The sequence below is a fragment of the Cucurbita pepo genome, chromosome 9 (assembly GCF_057944985.1).
Source record: "Cucurbita pepo subsp. pepo isolate OVF chromosome 9, ASM5794498v1, whole genome shotgun sequence".
Classification (NCBI taxonomy): Eukaryota; Viridiplantae; Streptophyta; class Magnoliopsida; order Cucurbitales; family Cucurbitaceae; genus Cucurbita; species Cucurbita pepo.
In genome coordinates, this window is record NC_141806.1 from 5,371,549 (window position 1) to 5,387,575 (window position 16,027).

The 16,027-nt window shown below is 36.6% G+C and overlaps 3 non-coding genes across 3 annotated transcripts; all 3 read right to left on the bottom strand.

Moving 5' to 3' along the window:
• Positions 1 to 14,151: 14,151 nt before the first annotated feature.
• TRNAS-CGA (transfer RNA serine (anticodon CGA)) lies at positions 14,152 to 14,233 on the bottom strand. Its single transcript has one exon. It is a non-coding gene; the product is annotated as a tRNA-Leu (tRNA).
• A 631-nt stretch (positions 14,234 to 14,864) lies between these two features.
• On the bottom strand, positions 14,865 to 14,946 carry TRNAS-CGA (transfer RNA serine (anticodon CGA)). Its single transcript has one exon. It is a non-coding gene; the product is annotated as a tRNA-Ser (tRNA).
• Positions 14,947 to 15,411: 465 nt separating this feature from the next.
• TRNAS-CGA (transfer RNA serine (anticodon CGA)) lies at positions 15,412 to 15,493 on the bottom strand. The gene has a single exon. It is a non-coding gene; the product is annotated as a tRNA-Ser (tRNA).
• Between the last annotated feature and the right edge of the window lie 534 nt (positions 15,494 to 16,027).

The following is a 16,027-nucleotide window of genomic DNA, read 5'->3' on the forward strand; positions in this document are numbered from 1 at the left end:
TCTACACGCTTTTTATTATGTGTTTCCACTAAATGAAGGACATGTAGCTTCTTTGTCCACCACGTAGAATTTGTAGCATCGTCTAGATTTGAACTGAAGGCCTCAAGTGTGTTAACCAAAGTATGAACACAAGTGAGGAAAAATTTTCTCAAATGATAGTCTACAATTTTGGTTGACCACAATGAGAGTCAAACCTACAACCTTCTGATGCTAAGTCAGACGCGCTAATCCACTGCGCTATGCAGTCATTTTCAAGCTCTGATCTATATGCTTTTTATTATGTGTTTCCACTAAATGAAGGACATCTAGCTTCTTTGTCCACCATGTAGAATTTGTAGCAAGTGGATGAGGAGAGTATTAAAAAAAATTTGTAGCAATTGAAAGAGGAGAGTATTGAAAAAACTTGGTGATATTCAAGAAAAGTGTACCGCATCGTCTAGATTTGAATTGAAGGCCTCAAGTGTGTTAACCAAAGAACGAACACAAGTGAGGAAAAATTTTCTCAAATGATAGTCTATAATTTTGGTTGACCACAAATGGGTGGTTCAAGACCTTCTAATTCAAAATCAAATTATGCGATCATTTTCAAAAATTTAAGTATATACTTCAATATAAATATATTTGTAACGGCCCTAGATTTCTACTAACCGAAAGTCTACCATCATCATTACATACTCTCTTATCTAGAAATAAACATTTACAACTTCATCATACAACGCTGTCATGGACTTACATGCAGAAATAAACATTTACAACTTCATCATACAACACTGTCATGGACTTACATGTTCGAAACATCTTTAAAACAACATAACAAAATACTAAATAAAACATTAAAAGTAAAACACCCTATATTAACCTAAAGTTTAAGAGATGAAATGCCACTATCTTATGCATTTTTCATGGTCTTTACTTGCGATGTCGTCGTCAACCCTACCAGGGTGTCTTGTCTTTACATGAAATAGAAGTAACACATGGCTTGAGTATTTTAAGAAATGTTGAGTAAGCGACCCCACTATTGGGGTTAGAGAATGCAAACACATGCGACTCATGATTAGGGACCTATCGTTAAAACCATCATAGGGGTGACCTCTAGTCCAGACAAAATTAGATGTCTATTACTTCTCTACACACAACTCACACATGCGAGCGTAGATCCCCAGGCGGTTCGCACCCACTAGACTCATCATAGTCAAGCTAGCTGTCTGTAGCGAAATTCAGAGGTTAGCAAACCCCCAAGTGTCATGCGAGGTCCCTATGGGGAATTAATCCATAGTGTAGGCGTCCGTACTGATCATCATAAATGGGGAATTAACCCGATGTATAGGAACACACAAAATGCATGAGGTCCCTATGATTTTCATCTTTAAATCATTCTTATGACACAACTCTGTACATTATTCACACATTACACTAGATAACATGCATGCGTTGGCCTTCATACGTTCATCATGATTCACATCAATTAAGGTTGTGTCTTAGAAAACTCATCGTCATAATGCATCATATTAAGTCATCTCATCATCATGCATCATACATCATCATGTTATCATGCATCATCATATCATGTCATCATCTCATATCATCATATACATCACCACATCATCATAAAACATCATCACATCATCATATAATATCATCACATCATCATACAACATCATTATATCATCATATAACACAAAGCATAAATGACACGTGCAAGGGTCAGTGGGCACGTGTCGTCATACATAAGGCAAGTCTTCCGACCAAGCCGATAGTAAGATCACTTACTTGGTTGAGCTTAGCCAAAGCTCTATCTAGCTCCAAAATTACTTGCTTTCATTCTTCTGATCCGAAGTGAGACGTGCTAATTCACTGTGTTATACGGTCATTTATTAAAGTTTATGCATATATTTAATATAAATATATTTCTTTTATACTTTTACCTTTGAACTCCCTCTTATAATTTTTTTAAAAGAAATTTACATTTTTTGTCCTTAATTTAGTATAAATTATATTTTATTTTATTATAATTTTATATTTGGTAGCATCAATTGTTTTTGTTAATTACCAGAAGAGAAAATTGACGTGACACCTATTTTTATTTTAAAAACTATATTTTTTATATTTTTTCTCTACTCTTTTTCTCTTCCCTTCTCTTCCCTCTGGGTTAGATGGAAGAATGGAAGAAGTAAGAAATTAGAAGAGAGATGATCCAAAATTTCTGGCTATGAGTTTCCTCTATGAAGTGTTACCTCTATTAGGAGGGCTCACATTCCCCTCCTTCGCCTCTCCCATTTTTGGGGGAGGTGGGTCGATATTTTCTATTACCCTATTTTCAAAAGTCTGGTTTGGTTCTACCTTACATCTTGGAATTGATCGTTACTAAGGTCAAACAGTCGTTAGACTATAGAATAAGCCGTAAAAAGGTTTTGAACTCTTTGTTCGGAGAGCTTGGTCATTGCCCACAACTTCAACCCCTCAACAGAACTGAAGACCTTGTCTTTGTTGGACATGTCATGAATATCAAAAATAAGCCCAAAAAATGCATAACGTAGTCTCGAATATTCCAAATATGTCTCAGCTCCCTTAACTTCCTCCTTTCTATTATCTTGACATTCTCTGAGAAGAACAGTGAACGGAGTTTTTGTTTTAAGCTTTCACAAGTGTCCATAGTACATCGTTCATCTTGAATGTCCGTACATGTACTTGGACCTCAACCATAACTTTGCATCATATCATCGACAAGATAAAGTTCTCTAGAGCCTTGGTATCTCAAAGCCCACAGAAGAGCTTGGGCTCGAAGACCTTTGCCTTGTTATATTGGATTGCACCCCAAGCTAGGGTTTGGTTCCCCACAACTCTCATAGTGAGGTTTAGTTAGGCAATCAAATCTGACACCTTAGCCCTGACCATTCCAAGAGGTAATCGTAAATTCTAAAACATTTCTGAGACCATTTTAACAATTGCTTGTTTGGCATTGCCAAACGCCCTTGCTTGTCCTTCAGGTGTAGTAGTCGGTCTTTTAAGAACATCGAGTAACCTTTCTCTGTGAGTTGCCCCATACTCAATATGTTGGTCTTGAGGTCTGGTACGTAATAAACATCTTAGATTGACCCTATTAAACCATCATTTTGCAAGAAATGTATCGTACCTCGGCCTTTGACCTCCACCTTTGACGCATCTCCAAATGACACATGACCATCTTCAATCTTTTGCATCTCTTTGAATAGGTACTCGTGACCACACATGGTTGCTTGCCCCTGAGTCGAGGTACCACAGAGTGTCGTTGATATTGTCTTCATTTTAAGCCATCAAGAGAAGACCTTCATTTGTTAGGTCTTCCAAAGCTAGGTTGGTTGTTCCTTCCACCTTTTTATGAGCTCGACAATCTTTTACAAAATGTCCCAATCTACCACAATTATAACATTTGTCGAAGTTACAATCATTCGTATAGTGACCATATTTATGACATTTTTAGCACTAAATGTTGGAATAAATTGATCGGCCGCCTCTTCCTCGACTGCGTACTCTTCCATGCTAATTGGCTTGGCTCGACTGTCTCTTCTTCTTATAGTATCCTTCACGACTGTTGCCTTGACCACCGCGACCATTTCCACGACTTCCACAACCACGACCTCTACATTGAAAGTTTTAAGAATGGAGTACCTTTTCATCTTTGATTGACGTCTTGGCCTGAAGTGCTTGATCGAGTGTTTCCTCCTCCTTCTTCTTACATTGCTCGTGTGCCTCGAGAGAACAGGCGAGCTCATCGATTGAGGTCCTTTGACTGTTCTGTCGCACATACAACATTCTCAAACTTAATGGTTAATAACCTCAAAATCTTCTCCACAACCCGCGTCTCGGCTAACATTTCTCCGTTTCGGTTAAGTTGGTTTACTAAAGTTCGTACACGCGTGATGCAGTCAGAAACACTTTCTGACTCCTTCATCTTCATGCTCTCCAACTCGCCACGAAGAGTTTGGAGACACACTTGCTTGACTCGGTCGGTTCCTTTAAACACTTTTTCTAAAGTGTCCCACGCATCTTTTGAAGTAGTTGCATTGACAATCTTCTCAAAACCCGACTCGTTAACGGCTCGGAACAACATGTATAGTGCCGCCTTATCCTTTGATCGCATATCTTTTAACGCCTTGTTTTGTGCTGCTATATAACCCGTGGTATCTTTTGGTTCTTCAAAACCTTCTTCGACCACCTCCCATGCATCTTGAGAACCGAGAAGAGCTTTCATCTAAATGCTTCAATTCTCGTAGTTTGTCTTCATTAGTCGTGGTAGCGGCATTTGACCCGTCACATTCGTCATTGGCTCTGATACCAATTTGTTAAAGAAAACTCACAAATTTGTGAAATAAATCTCACACACACTAATAATGATAGAAAGAAACAAAAACACTCTATTTATGTTAAAAAACCCACTTCTATTACTTCTCTATTTCTATTTTTTTTTTTTTTTTCCTTTTTTTCTCTTGCTCAAGAGAAATAACAATGTATTTATAAACTCTTCTAAAACTAAATATAGTCATCAGACCACTATTTCCTAACCCATAAAACACTACCTATAAACACTCTTGGCCTTTCATCTTCAAGGCCTTTTCCTCTCCGACTGACTTTTGAATTTAAAACCCACAAAAATTAACTAAAACTAACATTTAATGTTTATCCAATAGAGACATGGTTCTAACTTAAAAAGACTGATGTTGCGACTTGGAGGACAAGGCATGGAGGCAACTAGGAGAAAGAGATAGGATGGTGACTTGGAGGATGGTTGGAGGATCCAACATGACTATGACTTAAAGGTTGATGTAGTGATATGACTGACCGGCAGGAGATTGATGTGTGACTTGGAAAATGAGATCATACGAAGGTGACTAAGAGAATATGACATGTCGATTATTTAGAGGATTCTTGGAGGAGGGACATGACTATGGTGCATGGGCTACCCAACATGGGCTACAAAGGAAATTTTTGTGAAGAATGCGTGCTCAGCAAGCATGCGAGAACCTCAATTCAAAAGAAGGCTGAATTTTTGACTAAACAACCTCTTGAGTTGACCAATTACCCCCGAGTCTTTAAGCGGTAAAGGGTATTTCATTTCCTTTATCGATAATCACTCACAAAAAACTTGGGTTTACTTTTTGAAAGAAAAATTCGAGGCGAGGTGTTCAAAAAGTTTAAAGTGATGGTGGAGAAGGCAACTGGTAGACACATCAAAGTTGTAGATCCGATAGAGGTGGCGATTACACTTGGACGACTTTCATGGAGCCTTGCGAGGAGCAAGGCATAAGGCAATTTCTAAGCGCACTCTACACCCCTCGACAAAATGGTGTGGCCGAAAGAAAAAACTGGACCATTCTCGACATGGGTCGGTCAATGCTTAAGAGCAAAAGGATGCCAAAGGAATTTGGGTAGAAGCTGTGCAATGCGCCACCTATGTGTAAAATCCATGTTCACATGTGAAGTTAGATGATCGAACACCACAAGAGGCTTGGAGCGGACAAAAGCCTACAATTTCTCATCTCAAAGTGTTTGGTAGTGTGGCTTATGCTCACGTACCGGATCAACGAAGAACGAAGTTCGAAGACAAAAGCAAAAGATATATTTTTATTTGGTATGATAAGAAGACAAAAGGATACAAGCTACTTGACCCGATAAGCAAGATGGTGATGGTGAGTCGTGATGTGCGAGTAAATGAAGCAAGCGAATGAGACTGAAACAATTCGACGGAAGTTAATATCGAAGTTAGAGAACCATCAATCGTTGCACCAACAAGTATACCAACAAACTCAGAAATTTCCAATTATAAAGATGAACCACGACAGTCCAAAATGCGAAGTTTGCTAGACTTGTATGATTCAACAAATGAGGTACACCTTGTATGTCTTCTGGCAGATGCTGAAAATATTAGCTTTGGAGAGGCGATGCGAGACAAGAAGTGGCAAACTGCCATGGATGAGGAGATTAAAGCGATTCATCGCAACAATACATAAGAGTTAACAGAATTATCGAAAGAAAGTCAGCCCATTGGTGTGATGTGGGTGTAAGAAAAAGATGAATTCTCAAGGCAAGATAGAGCGGTACAAGGCGCGACTTGTTGCGAAGGCATACAAGTAAAAGGCGAGAATCGACTATGACGAAGTGTTTGCTCCCGTTGCAAGAATGGAGACAATGTGATTGCTCATTTCCCAAGTGGCTCAATTTAAATGGCCGATTTTTCAAATGGATGTCAAGTCGGCATTCTTAAATGGTGTGCTTGAAGAAGAAGTCTACCTCAAACAATCACCCGGGTACATGAAAATTGGAGAAGAGAAGAAGGTACTAAAAATGAAGAAGACGCTTTACGGGTTGAAACAAACACCGCGAGCATGAAATACTCGTATCGATACATATTTCAAGGAGAATGAGTACAAGCAATGTCCCCACGAGCATGCACTTTACACAAAGAAGAGTGGAGGTAATGTGATACTTGTTGCTCTTTATGTCGATGACCTCATTTTTTCAAGTAATAATGATGGGATGATAGAAGAGTTTCAAAGCACAATGACACGAGAATTTGAGATGAAAGATTTGGGCTTGTTGAAGTTTTTCCTTGGTTTGGAGGTTAAACAAGGAGAGACAGGTATGTTTATATCATAGGAGACATATGCAAAGGAGATTTTGAAAAAGTACAAGATGAAAAATTGCAACCCGGTATCAATACCAATGAAACCAGGTGCAAAACTCTCAAAGTACGTGAAGGAGAACGAGTAGATGCAAATAGGTACCGGAGTTTGGTAGGAAGTCTTCGCTATCTTACATGCACAAGGCCAGATCTTTCATTAAGTGTCGGCATTATAAGTCAGTTCATGGAGGAGCCGATTTATTCACATTGGAAAGCATTGAAGCGAGTCCTACGGTACATCTGAGGAACAGTGTCACTTGGGTTATTCTACTTGGAAACAGAAGATTACAAGTGGTTGGTTATTCTGACAGTGATTGGTGTGAAGACATAGACGATCGGAAAAGTACATCGAGTTATGTATTCTTTATGGGCAACATAACATTTACTTGGCTTTCAAAGAAACAATCGATCGTGGCACTCTCGACGTGTGAAGCTGAATATGCGGCAGCATCTTGGTGTGTGTGTCCTGCGATATGGTTTAGAAATTTGTTGAGCAAGATGGAGCTAAAACAACTAGGTGCAACCGTGATTCAAGTTGACAACAAATCTGCAATTGAGTTGGCAAAGAACCCAATGAACAATGAAAGAAGCAAACACCTTGACGTTCGTTTTCACTTTATCTGAGATCATGTGAAGGAAGGAAGTGTAGAATTGCTGCATGTGGCAAGTCAGGATCAAGTTGCGGATATATTTACAAAACCGCTACCGAAAGTACTTTTCGACAAATACAAGAAGATGACTGGCACGACAGATGGTAGGAGCATTTAAGTTTATGGGGGAGTTTCATCCAATAAACATTAAATGTTATTTTTAGTTAATTTAGTGGGTTTTAAATTCAAAAGTCAATTGTAAACGAGAATAACCAGAGTGTTGAAGATGAAAGGCCAAAGACTGTTTACAGGAAATAGTGGCATTTTATGGGTTAGGAAATAGTGACATTCTCATGACTATATTTAGTTTTAGAAGAGCTTATATATAAATTGTTCTTCCTATTGTGAAGAGCAAAGAAAATATAGATGAGTAATAGAAGGATTTTTTCACATAAATAGAGTGTTCTTTGTTTCTTTCTATAGTGTGTGAGATTTATTTCACAAATTTGTGAGATTTCTTTAACATTCTCTTCTTCAATCCTCCTCGAAATAATCGACATATAACTCCTCCAAGTCTCTGATTCATTACAATGTTGCCTCTCCAAGTCACCTCTATGTCGCCCCCTTGACCAAGTACCTCCACGATGCTTCTTCCTAGGAGCTAGATTATGATGAATGAGGGCTAGAAAGAGATAGAGAAACAATAAGCCCTAGGCTCTCATAGTATTATTTCCTATATGAAAGGAAGAATATAATGTTGAGACAATTAGGAGCTTACTAGCCCATCCTTAATTGTGAACCGCTAGGATTAAATCAACAATGGTATTAAATGATGAGATGATAGATGAGCCCCAAGGGATGGAACTTTCATTGGTAATAAATGAATCAACATTGGTATTAAATGTGAACTTTCATTCTTTTGTTTGCGTAGCCTTACATTGTGTCAATTACTTTAAGTTATGACTAGGTTTGTGGCTACCAAACACTATGTGAGGAACCTGACATGATGTTAAATTGATGAGATTCCAATAAGTTAGAATAGAAGGGATGGAGGAACACAAGGTAAGTTAAGACAGAAACAAGATGTTTTTAACCCTTTACTAAGTTTTCATAAGAATCCAAAGATATTGGAAAAAAATAATAATAAGCATAAAGAATAAAAAATAAAAAAAAAAAAATCATTTTTCTAATTGTTTAAGAAACTTCTTGGATTTTGGATTTTTAATATTTCATGGAGAAGGAATTGAATTTTTAATTTTTTTTAATGGAGGATGAACTTTAAAACGTTGAAGAAGGAAAAATTACTAAAAAGGGTAAAAAAAAATTTAAGAAAAAGTTTGGAGTTTTAGAATAAAATGTAAAAAAAAAAAAAAAAAAAAAAAAAAAAAAAAAACTAAAACTAAAATGCTATGAATTTCAAGATAATTATGAATATGCTATAGCATATTCGATTTTAGAATTGACAAGCTGCACAAAATTGCTCATATCATAAGATGGATTGAGCTGAAATTTGAATATGTTCAAGAAGGCTCGAGGTTCCTTAGATCCAACAACTAATATTTAAAATAAAGGTAGGTAGCACCGTCATATGAGTAGATATTTCTGAAGTTCAGAAACTTGGAATTAAAATTTGGTACGACTCTAGAATGATCATAGACAGTACAAGCTTCATTATAAATAAGAAGTTGTGGGCAATATTTTGGGACAAGAATGGAGTGATGAGAGTTCCTAGGACTCAGATAGATTAAGGCTCTTATTATTTTTTTAATTTTCTTCTCGAATTTCTTCTAAATTCGAGGGCTATGATACACTATTTTCTATCAAACCAATTTGTACATCTTCTACGTGAGTTTTCTAACAAGTTTCATGAAGGATTTTGAAATTAAAAGTGGTCAGGCCAGGTATGTGATGAGAGTCCTTTCGATAATTTTTTCTTTGAGGTGTATGATGTTGTTGGATGGGGCGAGAAGTACTTGAGAGCTAGGTAGCCACAGAAGGGTGTTGACTCAAGGCGTATGTCTTCTCCATTTTATTTTATTTTTTTTGTCTGTTATATCATATACATCTTTTGTATCTCGATCCTGTTCCTTCTTTTACGAACAAATTGAACACATGTACATGTATATGTTTTTACATTAATTTTCGCTATGTTATTGAATGTTTAAAATCGCGCAAAATTTTATGGTAGTTTTCTATTCTATTCTCATACATTCATGTTGCATTGCATAGTTCATTAATCATGTCATGTTAAGCCTTTACTTATTAGCCTATTAGAGAAACTAGAGTAGATTAAACTGGTAGCATATCGATTAGCGTTACCCTCAGTCCCCTCATGAGTTCATGATGTGTTCCATGTTGCACAAGTATATAACAAACAATACACATGTGATTGACTACGAGCCGCTCTGGTTGGAGGAAAGATTAATCGATGTGGAGAAATGTCACAACCCATTTTAGGCTTCGAAACTTTCGAAAATGTATTTCAATAAGCTCCCACAAGCCTTACCTTGTGTTTTAGTCATATCGAGGAAGACTTTATGGAGGAGATTCATCCATTAGAGGAGTGGAGCAAGTAGATTAAAGCCTAAAACTTTCTCTATAATTCTTCAAGGTATATTTGTTTAACCTTTAATTTTGTTTAATTCTAAATAAAATTAAAGCGGATTCCAATGCTTCCACTACATGAGTAAAATGTTCATTCCTTTTTATTAGTGTTTTAAACGTAAGTGTTAAGAATGAGAAATAGAAGTAGGACCGAAAGTATGATCTTCATTAATGTTTACCAGGTTTAAATAGGATCCAAACTATAACTAATACCTTAAAAATGAGGGGAAATATATAATTAACAGGTAAATAACATAAAATATACTGCTAATCAAATCCTAAGATAAAATATACTACTAACAACTCCCACAAATAAAGAAAAAAATATATAAACTGATTAGGGATATGTTATTAAAATATATCTTCGAAATCATATTTTAATAGTAAGAGAATATTGGAGAACCTTCTACCACCATAAGAAAAATGAAAAGTGAAATAAAAAAAATGGAAGATAAGAAAAATTTAAGTTGACTTTAAAAAAAAAAAAAAAGTGATAAGTCCACCGCAAGCAACTAAGTTTTTCTATTGTAATTGTTAGGGTTGCACAACATTGCATACACGGGATCTAGATGAACACAAAGGATCGAAGAGAGAAAATGCATGAGAAATACTAGCTAAAAGTTTATTGATGACTTCAGTTATGTACCGTAAGAGATAATACAGAAAGTATATTCTAAAAGCACTACCGAAGGGATATATATATATATATATACATATATATATATGGTTCAGTTTACTGTATGTGATTTTATCAAACATAACCATATACTATATATATAACTATCTACCATATATATCTTTGCAAGTTTTTTTATTATAAATAATCGTTTACTATATATTTTCCATATATAATTTTAATATGTATAATAATTGGATAAGTTATAAATAGGCAGCAGGTTCCATAACCTAACAATTCTACCAGTACGTTGATCCAGTCAACAAAGAATTTCATTCTCAAACGACCATCAATATCTTCACTGCACTATACCAATTGAGACTTCGCACAATCTCATTTTTTCAACATCAACACATTTTGTCAACGTGTTTGCTGGATTCTTTGCACCCTTTATCCTCTCCAAATACATCACCATCTTCCACTAATTTGCAAGTGAAATGGTATTGTCTTCTGATGTGTTTTGTCTTTGATAGACTTGGTTTTTCACCAACTGTATGACACTCTAACTATCTACATGAAGAATCTTCTCGTGCTGCTTCTTGCCTAATTCTTTACATAGTCTGTCATCAATATCATTTTCTTTCTAGTTTTAGCTATTGCCACGTACAAAGCCTCAGTAGATGAATGAGCAACACAATTCTGAAACTTAAACATCCAGCTCATCTCATCATCCATGGCTTGCTCCCACTTGGTTGTATCCTCCAACTGTAGGGCATCACTGAAGGGCTCTAGTTCCTCTTCATCAATCAACAACATATAGTGTAATGAATGTACATACCTATCTAATACTCTGATAGTTCTGGTTGATCCTCTCAAAACACCTGCTTAGGTGTCACTTGCTCCACCTCTGGAACCTCAGCAACAGTCTTAGAAGTTTCTCGAGTATCTACTACAACATCACTATGTGAATTGTTCTGTAGCTCAACTTCAACTCCCACTTGATTTGTTGTCCTAGAACCTTTCTTGTATTTGTCCTTGTACATCACATTTTCGTCAAAAGTCACGTTATAGTGGCTCAAATTTTTTTTTTTGTTCTTGACGTCCAAAAACTTATACCCAAACATATTGGAATCATAGCTTATGAAGTAGCACTTCATAGCCTTAGCATCAAGTTGGTAACTCTTTTAGCATCAAGCTTGTAACTCTCTTTTCCTATCCATACTACTTTTGGCAACTTGAACCGCAAGGGTACTGACGACCCTCTATTTATCAAGTAGGCTATTGTATTTACAACATTAACTCAGAATGTCTTTGACAATCTAGAACGAATCCTCATACTCCTTGCCTGCTCATTCAATGTTCTGTTCATCCTTTCACCAACACTATATTGTCTTGTTGTACCTGGGAACTATCCTCACTAATCTAATTCTCCCTCAGCTACACAAAATGCTTTGGATTTTGACTTTTCCTATTCTTCTTTATTGTCATTCTTCAGGCATTTTATCCCTCAGCTACACAAAATGCTTTGGATTTTGACTTTTCGTATTCTTCTTCATTGTCATTCTTCAGGCATTTGATCCCTCAGCTACACAAAATGCTTTGGATTTTGACTTTTCGTATTCTTCTTCATTGTCATTCTTCAGGCATTTGATCCCTCAGCTACACAAAATGCTTTGAATTTTGACTTTTCGTATTCTTCTTCATTGTCATTCTTCAGGCATTTGATCTTCAAGCCAGTCTGATTTTCAACTTCAGCTTTCCAGTTCTTAAAGCTGGAAAACACATCTGACTTTTGTTTCGGGAAATAAATATAAATACACATCTTCTTTCCACTTCTTAGTGGAAAACACATCTAAACGCATCTAAACACCCCTTAACCACTCGGAAAAATTGACACCCCTTATATAAGGAATGATTCGTTCCCCCTTAACCAATCGAACATATTGACACCCCTTACCCAAATATAAATACACATCTTCTTTCCACTTCTTAAAGGTGGCAAACACATCTAAACACATCTAAACACCCCTTATATAAGGGGTGATTTGTTCACACCCCTTATATAAGGAATGATTTGTTCCCTCTTAACCACTCGGACATATTGACAGGACCAGTGCAAGCATAGCCCAACAGATTTCAAGTTGGTCTCCTTAACCACTCGGACATATTAACACTCCTTATATAAGGAATGATTCGTTCCCCCTTAACCATTCGCGGACATATTAACATCCCTTACCCTTAACCACTCGAACATATTGACAGGATTTGAACCTTCTCCTTAACCACTCGGACATATTAACACCCCTTATATAAGGAATGATTCGTTCCCCCTTAACCATTCGCGGACATATTAACACCCCTTACCCTTAACCACTCGAACATATTGACAGGATTCGAACCTGCGCATCGTTCCCCCTTAACCACTCGGACATATTAACACCTCTTATATAAGGAATGATTCGTTTCCCCTTAACCATTTGTGGACATACTAACACCCCTTACCCTTAACCACTCGAACAGATTGACAGGATTCGAACCTATGCATCGTTCCCCCTTAACCACTCGAACATATTAACATCCCTTACCCTTAATCACTCGAACATATTAACATCCCTTACCCTTAATCACTCGAACATACCCTTAATCTATATCAAACTTCAGTTTCTCAGATTTCTTCATCAAACTTCAGTTTCTCAGATTCCTGGGTATTACTGATTGTGGCAACAACAGTACCCCACTTCCACTTATATAAGTATTATGTAGGATGTGGGATTTCATAATAAAACTAAAAATTGCATAGCCAAATTTCGAGTTTGTCTCCATAACCATTCGGACATATTGCCACCCTTGTATAAACAATGATTCGTTCCTTGTTCAACCAATGTGTGTTTTCACAATAAAGCTAAAAATACGTCAATAGCAGGATTCGAACTTACGTAAGGATAGCCCAAAAGATTTCGAGTCTGTCTCCTTAACCACTCGAACATATTGAAACCCCAAACTTTAATTTCTCAGATTCTCGAGTACTACTGATTGTGGCAACAACAATATCCCACTTCCACTTATATATGTATTATGTAGGATGTGAGATTTCATAATAAAGCTAAAAAATTGCATTGATCGTGGCAACAACAAAAAAATTGCACTGATAGTGGCAACAACAAAAAGCACTGATAGTGGCAACAAAAAAAAAAAGCTGCCACAAAAAAAAAATTGCATTGTAGTGGCAACAAAAAAAAGCTGTCACAACAAAAAAAAATGCCAAATTTCAATTTTGTTTTCGGACATATTGACACCTTTATATAAATAATGATTCGTTCCAGACACCCCAAACTTCAGTTTCTCCGATTCTCAGGTATTACTGATTGTGGCAACAACAGTATCCGACTTCCACATACATAAGTATTATGTAGGATGTGAGATTTCATAATAAAGCTAAAAATACTTCAATATAGTAGAATTCGAACCTACACAGGCATAGCCCATCAGATTTTGAGTCTATCTCCTTAACCACTCACACACATTAACACCGAGTACTACTGATTGTGGCAACAAAAGTATCCCACTTCCACTTATATAAGTATTAGGTAGATGTGGGATTTCATAAAAAAGCTAAAAATTGCATAGCCAAATTCGTTCCTTGTTCAACCGATTTGTGTTTTCACAATAATAGCTAAAAAATAAGTCAATAGCAGGATTCGAACCTACACAGGCTTAACCCAATAGATTTTGAGTCTGTCTCCTTAACCACTCAGACATATTGACACCCCAAATTTTGGTTTCTCCGATTCTCAGGTACTACTGATTGTGGCAACAACAGTATCCCAATTCCACTTATATAAGTATTACGTAGGATGTGGGATTTTATAATAAAGCTAAAAATTGCTAGCCAAATTTCGAGTTTGTCTCCTTAACAATTCGGACATATTGACACCCTTATTTAAACAATGATTCAAAAATACAGTTTCTCAGATTCTCTAGTATACTGATTGATAAACTCTGTTTCGTTCCTGACACCCTTATATAAACTATGTTTCGTTCCTGACACCCTTATATAAACTATGTTTCGTTCCTGGTTCAACCGATGTGTGTTTTCATAATAAAGCTAAAAATACATACCGATGTGTGTTTTCATAATAAAGCTAAAAATACGTCAATAGCAAGATTCGAACCTACGCAGGTAGCCCAACAGATTTCGAATCCTTAACCACTCGAACATATTGACACCCCCAAACTTCTATTTCTCCGATTCTTAGGTACTACTGATTGTGGCAACATCAGTATCCCACTTCCACTTATATAAGTATTATGTAGGATGTGGGATTTCATAATAAAGCCTAAAATTGCGAAATTTCGAGTTTGTCAACCGATGTGTGTTTTCACAATAAAGAACATATATCAATAGCAGGATTTGAACCTACTCAGGCATAGCCCAACAGATTTCGAGTCTGTCTCCTTAACCACTCGGACATATTGACACCCCAAACTTTAGTTTCTCATTTTCTCTAGTACTATTGATTGTGGCAACAACAGTAGCCAAACAACAACAGTAGCCAAATTTCGAGTTTGTCTCTTAAATCATTCGGACATATTGACACCCTTGTATAAAGAATGGTTCGTTCCATGTTCAAACACACAAACCTACACAGTCATAGCCCAACAGATTTCGAGTCTGTCTCCTTAAACACTTGGATCGTTCCTTGTTCAACCGATGTGTGTTTTCACAATAAAGCTAAAAATATACGTCAATAACAGGATTCGAACCTACGCAAGCATAGCCCAACAAATTTTGAGTCTGTCTCCTTAACCACTCGAACATATTGACACCCAAACTTCAATTTCTCAAATTCTTGAATACTACTGATTGTGGCAACAATAGTATCCCACTTCCACTTATATAAGTATTATGTAGGATGTGGGATTTCATAATAAAGCTAAAAATGCGTCAATAGCAGGATTCGAACCTACACAGGCATAGCCCAACAGATTTCGAGTCTGTCTCCTTAACCACTCGGACATATTGACACCCCAAACTTTAGTTTCTCTGATTCTTAGGTACTACTGATTGTTGAAACAACAGTATCCCATTTCCACTTATATAAGTATTATGTAGGATGTGGGATTTCATAATAAAGCTTAAAATTGCAGCCAAATTTCGAGTTTGTTTCCTAAACAATTCGGACATATTGACACCCTTATATAAACAATGATTCACATTATGTAGGATGTGGGATTTCATAATAAAGCTAAAAATTGCAGCCAAATTTCGAGTTTGTCTCCTAAACCATTCGGACATATTGACACCTTTATATAAAGAATGATGTGTTCCTTGTTCAACCAATGTGTGTTTTCACAATAAAGCTAAAAATACGTCAATAGCTGGATTTCAACCTACGCAGGCATAGCCCAACAAATTTCGAGTCTATCTCCTTAACCGCTCATACTTATCCTTAACCATTCGGACTTATTGACACCCCAAACTTCAGTTTCTCAAATTCTCAGGTACTACTGATTGTGGCAACAACAGTATCCCACTTCCACTTATATAAGTATTATGTA